The 6883-nt window shown below is 38.2% G+C and overlaps 1 pseudogene; it reads left to right on the top strand.

Moving 5' to 3' along the window:
- Positions 1-5856: 5856 nt before the first annotated feature.
- On the top strand, positions 5857-6458 carry LOC135320252 (glutamate dehydrogenase 1, mitochondrial-like; annotated as a pseudogene).
- Positions 6459-6883: the final 425 nt, after the last annotated feature.

Below are 6883 nucleotides of genomic sequence, written 5' to 3'. Positions count from 1 at the left end.
TCTCAGTGCCTTATATACATGATCTCATTTTCATTCACATAACGACCATATGAAGTGTTGTCATTATCCCTGTTTTTCAAAGATAAGGAAATGAAGGAACAGAGAAGATAAATAACTTGCTCAAGGTGGTTAATAATTATATGACCATTAAGCAGATAATCACGTCTATTTGACTCCTAAACCTTGACCTTTTCCATGAAAAAACGCTGTCCCCCAGAAAGTGGTGACATCTTTACATCTGTATTACCAGCGTATCCACAATACTGTACCAAGAACTGTGCAAGTAGCACACACCAAATGTTTCTCTTAGAAACTTTACTTCTCTAACTTACACCTGCGCCCATACCTACGGCCACACACATGCAATGTGTGGTAGACTTGGTCTTCCCGAAAGGAATCCTGGGCACTAATACGACTCAATATGTATTTGATAACAACATAAGTGAATCTCAAAATAATTATGCTGAGTGAAAGAAGCCAGACAAAAAGGGTACATCCTGCCTGGTTCCACTTATATAAAATCTGGAAAATGCAAACTACTCCACAGTGACATAAAACTTCTTGATTGCCTGGGCAGGTGGGGAGGGGAGAGAAGAAAGGAATCCAAAGTGACCTGGGGAAAGTTTGGGGAATAATGATTTGTTTCTTTATTTTGGAACTACTGTGTTTCTTAATTGTCGTGTTGGTTACACGACTGTCTGCATTTCTCAAAACTCAACTGAATATTACTATAAATACATGTTTAAGAAGTGAAGTCTTATAACCACTTTACCATCCCCCACTAATCTTTTAAAATTTCATAGGTACTATATCTAAATACATTAAAGATTCCTCCAGACAATATTATAATTTTCGCTTTCAACAGTCATACGCATCTTAAAGAAGTTCAGGGGAGGAAAATAGTATTTTATATTTACTATCTATTTTACTTCTTTATTCCTGAAGTTCCAAGATTCTCTTTGATATCATTCATGTACACTCTGAAGACTTTAGAGCTGTTGATGAATTCTTAGTATTTCATCTGAGAATATCTTTATTTAGTCTTCATTCCAGAAGAAAATATTTTTCTGGATATAGAATTCAGATTTCGCAGGTCTTTCCTTTCAGCCACTTAAAGACATTGTTCCTTTGTCTTCTGCCCTGCATGGTTTCTGATGAGAAATCCACAGTATTTCAAATTACAAATATATATTATGTGTCATTTTGCTTTAATTGCTTTCAAGATTTTTCTTTATCCTCAGTGTTCAGCATTTTTATTATCTGTGTAAGAGTGATTTTCTTTATGTTCATACAGTTTGGAGTTCACTGAGTTCTTGAATATGTAAATATATGTTTTGATCACATTGGGGGAAGTTTTCAGCAATTATTTATTTAAGAATTACTTTTGGCTCCAACACCCTTTTCTCTCTGGACCTTTAGTGACATGAATATGAAACTTTTTGATATTGTTCCAGAGACCTTGGATCTTGGATCTTCAATTTTTTTTTCCATTTTTTAGTTGGTATAATTTTTAAGTTTTGATTTTAAAAATCTCCATAGAGTGAATTACGTGATAGAAATAAACACAGAGAACTGTTAGACATCAAGGAAGTACACCTAATCCCAGGGGTCAGGGAAAGCTTTCTGGAAGAGGTGATGTTTAAGCTGAATCCTGATGAATACAATTGGCCAAATGAAGAGGGGAGGGACCATCAGTTACAGGCAGCGAGAATGATGTGCGCAAGTGCAGGGACTTGCAAGGGAGCGTGGAATGTTTGGAGAAAAACAATTAGTTACAGCTGAAACATATGGTGCCAATGTGGGAATGATGAAAGATGACGTTCAAGGAGTAAACGGAACGAATCATGAGAAGGCTTATAGTTCAGGATCAGGATTTTTGACTTAATCAATCCTGAAGACAATTGGGAAACAATTTTTTTGAATGTGGAAGGAGTTTCTTTTTCTCCTTTTTGCTTTCCTGAATTTTCTCATATTTCTATATTGGACATGTATCAATTTTATATTATAAATGCTTTAGTAAAAATGTAACTCACATATCATATAACTCACCAATTTAAAGTGTACAATTCAATGGCTTTAGATATATTTAGAGTTGAGCAGCCATCACCACAATCAATTTTAGAACAATTTCATCATTTCCAAAAAGAAACCTGTACTTTCCACTTCCTCCTAAATCCCTTCTCCTCCACCTTAGGAAACCTCTACCTTCTGTGTCTATGGATTTGTCTATTCTGGACATTCCCTATAAATGGAATCATGTAAACTGTGGCTTTTTGTGTTTGGCTTCTTTTAATTAGCAGAATATTTTCAAGGTTCATCTGTGCTGTAGCATGGATCAGTACTTCATTTCTTTTTATTTCCAGATAATATTCCATTGTATACACATACTGCATTTTATTTATTCATTCGTGAATTGATGGAAACTTGGGTTGCTTCCCCTTTTGGCTATCATGAATAATGCTGCTTTGAACATATTTATGTACACATTTTTGTGGGGACATAGATTTTCAGTTCTCTTGGGTATGTGACTACATTGGAGTGGAATTGCTGGGTCACATGGTAACTCTATGCTTAACTGTTTGAGTAATTGACAGATTGCTTTCCAAAGCAGCTGCATTATTTTGCATTCCCACCAGCAGTGTATAAGGGTTCTAATTTCTCCACATCTTTGCCAATACTTGTTGTTATCTGCCTTCTTAATTATTCCCATCTTAGTGGATGTGAAGTAGATATCTCATTGTGGTTTTGATTTGCATTTCTCTGATGGATAATAATGATGAGCATCTTTTTATGTGCTTATTGAATATTTGTACATCTTTGTTTTGAAAAATGTTTGTTCAAATCCTTTCCTCATTTTAAATTGGTTTATTTGTCTTTTTATTATTCAGTTGTAGGTGCTCCTACAACTAAAGAATACCTGGATGTAGGTGGTACATCCAGTGGAGGGCCTTGTAAGTCATTTAAGGACTTCATCTTTACTCTGAGAGGAGTATGTAACCATTGGATAGTTGATTTATGTTGAATGCCCTGTTGAGAATATAGTTAGGCAGGCAAGGATAGGAGCAAGGAGATCAGTTAAGGGACTATTGCAACAATCCAAGCAAAAGATGAAGATTCCTTGGATCAGACTGGTTGCAGTAAAGGTGATCATATTTTATATATACACACATTCACACACACACAGTAATATACAGATGGTACCTGACTTAACAATGTTTCGCTATCAATTTTTCGACTTCACAATGGTGCAAAAGCAATATGCATTCAATAGAAATCATACTTTGAATTTTGAATTTTGATCTCTCTCTGGGCTAGTGATGTGTAATATGATACTCTCTGGTGATGCTGGGCAGTGCTCTCAGTCAGCCAGGCAATCATGAGGGGAAACAACCAACACATGGACAACCATTCTGTACCCAGACAGCCATTCAGTTTTTCACTTTTAACGCAACACTTTATTATAAAATGCACTTTGTGTTAGATGACTTTGCCCCACTGTAGGCTCACGTAAGTGTTGTGAGCATGTTTAAGGTAGACTAGTCTAAGCTATGATGGAGATTATGTGTATTAAGATATGATGTAGGTTAGGTGTATTAAATGCATGTTCAACTCAAAATATTTTCAACTTACAATGGGTTTATTGGGACATAACCCCATCATAAATGGAGGAAGATCTGTCTTTCTTTTTAATCAGTTTTACTGAGGTTTACTTTAAACATAATAAGATTACCTGACTTTAATCGTATGATTCAGTTATGGGTCAACTATGTCTTCTATGGAGGCTGTAATGCTTCCTGCTAAAAAAAATTGAAATAGCTAGATTTTCCCCAAGAGCTGTGTCTTATGGTTTTAAGAGTATTACACAATGGCTTTGGCAATATAAGAAGGGAAAGATTTGCTAACTATTGAAGAACTAGTTATTTCAGCCAAAGATAGATGAGGACTTGAAATACAAATGTGAGACACGGGCTTGCCTTGAGCAGCACAAGTTTTCACCAATCCAGAGCACGTAACTGGTTGCTATCCCCAGATGGAAGCCACCAGTGTTAGCAAAGATTTCTTGCTTTTGGATGTAGATGGGGGAAAAAATGGGGTGCATACTAACACCATCTACACACTTCACTAACTAGGACCCTTGTAGTCCAGTTCTACACAGGACCAGATCTCTAACAATGGCTACTGTATTATAGAAGAGGAAACACTTCCCTGCATTTGGATTGCCAGCCAAAACTCATTCAGCGCAGTGCCTACTATTGAAGGTATTCCATTTGGCCAGGATATTTTAAAAGGCTAATAAGAATAATAATAGCTACTATTTATTGAATACCTACTATGTGACCGGATGAGCATCTTGATATGTGAACTTTTTCATTCTTCACAACCCCATAATTCATAGGTATCCTCTTTTTATAATGGAAACTAACACTTCGATAAGAAAGTGAAATGCAGTTCTAGCTCTCAAATCTAAACTCTTAAACCCATATCAGCCTAAGAGTAACCCACAATTCAAGAGCTTCCAGTGAGTTGACAGCACACGATTGAGTCTAGTTGAGGCAAGAGCAAACAAGGTGGTGGGAGCCAGAACAGAGCATTTTTGGTGCTGGGTTGCTATTCTACTAGGAATGATGATTTTACCCTCATGATTTTATTTTTGGTGGGAAACTCCACTACCCAGAGACTTCTATAGGGGAAGAAGTGGAAGGTATGGACATTTATGAAGCTGATATAGTATATAGCTAGACTAAAGTAGAAACTACTAGAAACATACAGATTGCCGCCCCCCTCCCAGGCATTTTGCAGCAACCCTGAGTGGAAGAAGCATGCGTGCAATGTTGGAATACGATGACGAGCTGCATGCAGGGGTGCTGAGCCATGCTGAGGAATCGGAGGCCTCCCTGGGGAGCCCAGAATGATTGCCTTGTCTATGGGCAGGGAGAAAAATGGAGTGAACCTATTGCAGTGGACCACAGTGTATACTCCAGCCAGTAGGTAATTAAGGGAATGCCACTGGGCCATCATTCACATGCTGGCCGGCCAAGGAAGTGCCCCTCCAGGCAGGGTTCACTTCTTTACTTCTTAAACACTTAAGAGTCTGAAGAGCCAAACTTGTACTTGTCCTGGCTCCTGCGGCTGTAGATGGTGTAGCCAGATACCATGACAATGATGGGGAACAACATGATTGGAAATGATTCATTACCGTGTGTGTAGGTGAGGGGTGAGGAGCCTCCTTCAGTTGTGATACCAAGATGGGGAAAGGAAAGTTAGTAGAAAACCTGAAGACCTGAGAAATGAGGCAAACTGCAGTGGGTATGGGCACCTTATGGATCATTAAACCCATGGCCATGTGCTGAGCCTCACATTTCCCATCAGAGGAGCAGTGGCTCCCAGAAGGTCATACAGAGTGCAAAGGCCCTGCACACCCCACATTGCCTCCTTTATAGTACAGATGTTAGCATAGGTGATGTCAAGGCTTTGACTTCTTTAATAATCTATAAAATGCTATGATTGATACATCATTTGAAGGAGGGCCTAAGGTAGGTGTTAATAACCATCAAAATGATACAGATAATAAGTTAGAAACAATCATCAGTGTGTACCGTGGAGCTAAATAAAAAGGTTTTCATTGATTCTGGAATTGATGTTTTTGATCCTCTTATGAGCACTAATGACAGGGAAATGCTCTAGATGACAGATATTTATCCTGGTACCACAGGCTACTCTGATGTTAATACGCATGTCTGTGTCACTGATAAACACATCATTCTAAGTGGCATCCACATAACTCTGTCATAGGAGAGGTAACTTCAACAGAATTGATAAATTCACAAATGCAGCTTCTTATGAGAAACTCTTGAGATGGTGGGGGATAAAACCTTCATTGTTTGGGCTTTGATAATATGGGCCTGCCCACAATGTGGTATCTGCATCATTTTGATGCTAGATGTGTTGGTGTTGATGAGATTGATGGTAACATATGGAATCCAGAAAGTATTTATCCAAAGGACTTAGAAGACTCTAAATTGCAAACTGGGACAATATTGTCTTTTCCACAGTCAAGTCTTATGACAGAGGTATCCTGAAAGCAGATGATGGCACAGGCACTTGTGCTTTAGGTGAAAAACAGCTTCCCAAACACAATGCACCACAAATTAGAAAAATCATTGCTGAAAGTGGCAAAGGAGCAATAAGACCAGAGATTAAGATCTTCCTGGAGGGGAATGAACAGCTTAGTTTGGTAATCCCTGCTCTCTACTTGAATGCTACAGGAGTAACTTTATCTCATTCAAGTGTGATTAAAATTGTTTTGAAATTATGTCACACATCCATTTAACTATGAAGGGGATTTTAACTACCACTTGCTAATGTCTGTTCAAGAGAGTATAGAAAGAAAATGTGGAAAGCATGGTGGGGCTCTTAATTTGCGCCTCTCAGGACACATCAAGAGATTTATTCTGTAGTGTAACATTTTTGGAACATAACATCCTCATCCTGTATTTTAAAGCACGGCAATTCAGTTTTACTTGTAGAATTTCAAGTTGTTTCTCATTATGAATTTTATTCTCGTGTGACACCGTTGGCTGAGGAGTCTATCAATCCATGTCCACAAGGAAGAACTCATAAGTAATTATATCTGTGCTCCTGGCTTCCCCAGGGGGGCCTCAGAAGTGCCTGAAGAGAAAGTGGGAAGTCTTACTGAGATGGACAGGACTAGTGAACTAAGTGGAATTAAGTTAGGGAGGAACTTCTTGATAATTAGAAGTTGATGGTGGAAGTGGACTGGGGCATGATCTCCGATCTGCAGTCTACCTCCTTGCTGTGACCTCTGATATATCATGTAGTTTGTGGCTTTTCTTGTTAGAAAGTTTATTGAGATAATTACAGA

This window comes from Camelus dromedarius, chromosome X (genome assembly GCF_036321535.1).
Source record: "Camelus dromedarius isolate mCamDro1 chromosome X, mCamDro1.pat, whole genome shotgun sequence".
Lineage (NCBI taxonomy): Eukaryota > Metazoa > Chordata > Mammalia > Artiodactyla > Camelidae > Camelus > Camelus dromedarius.
Note: the sequence above shows the minus strand (reverse complement) of the source record. Positions and strands in the feature narration are given on the sequence as shown.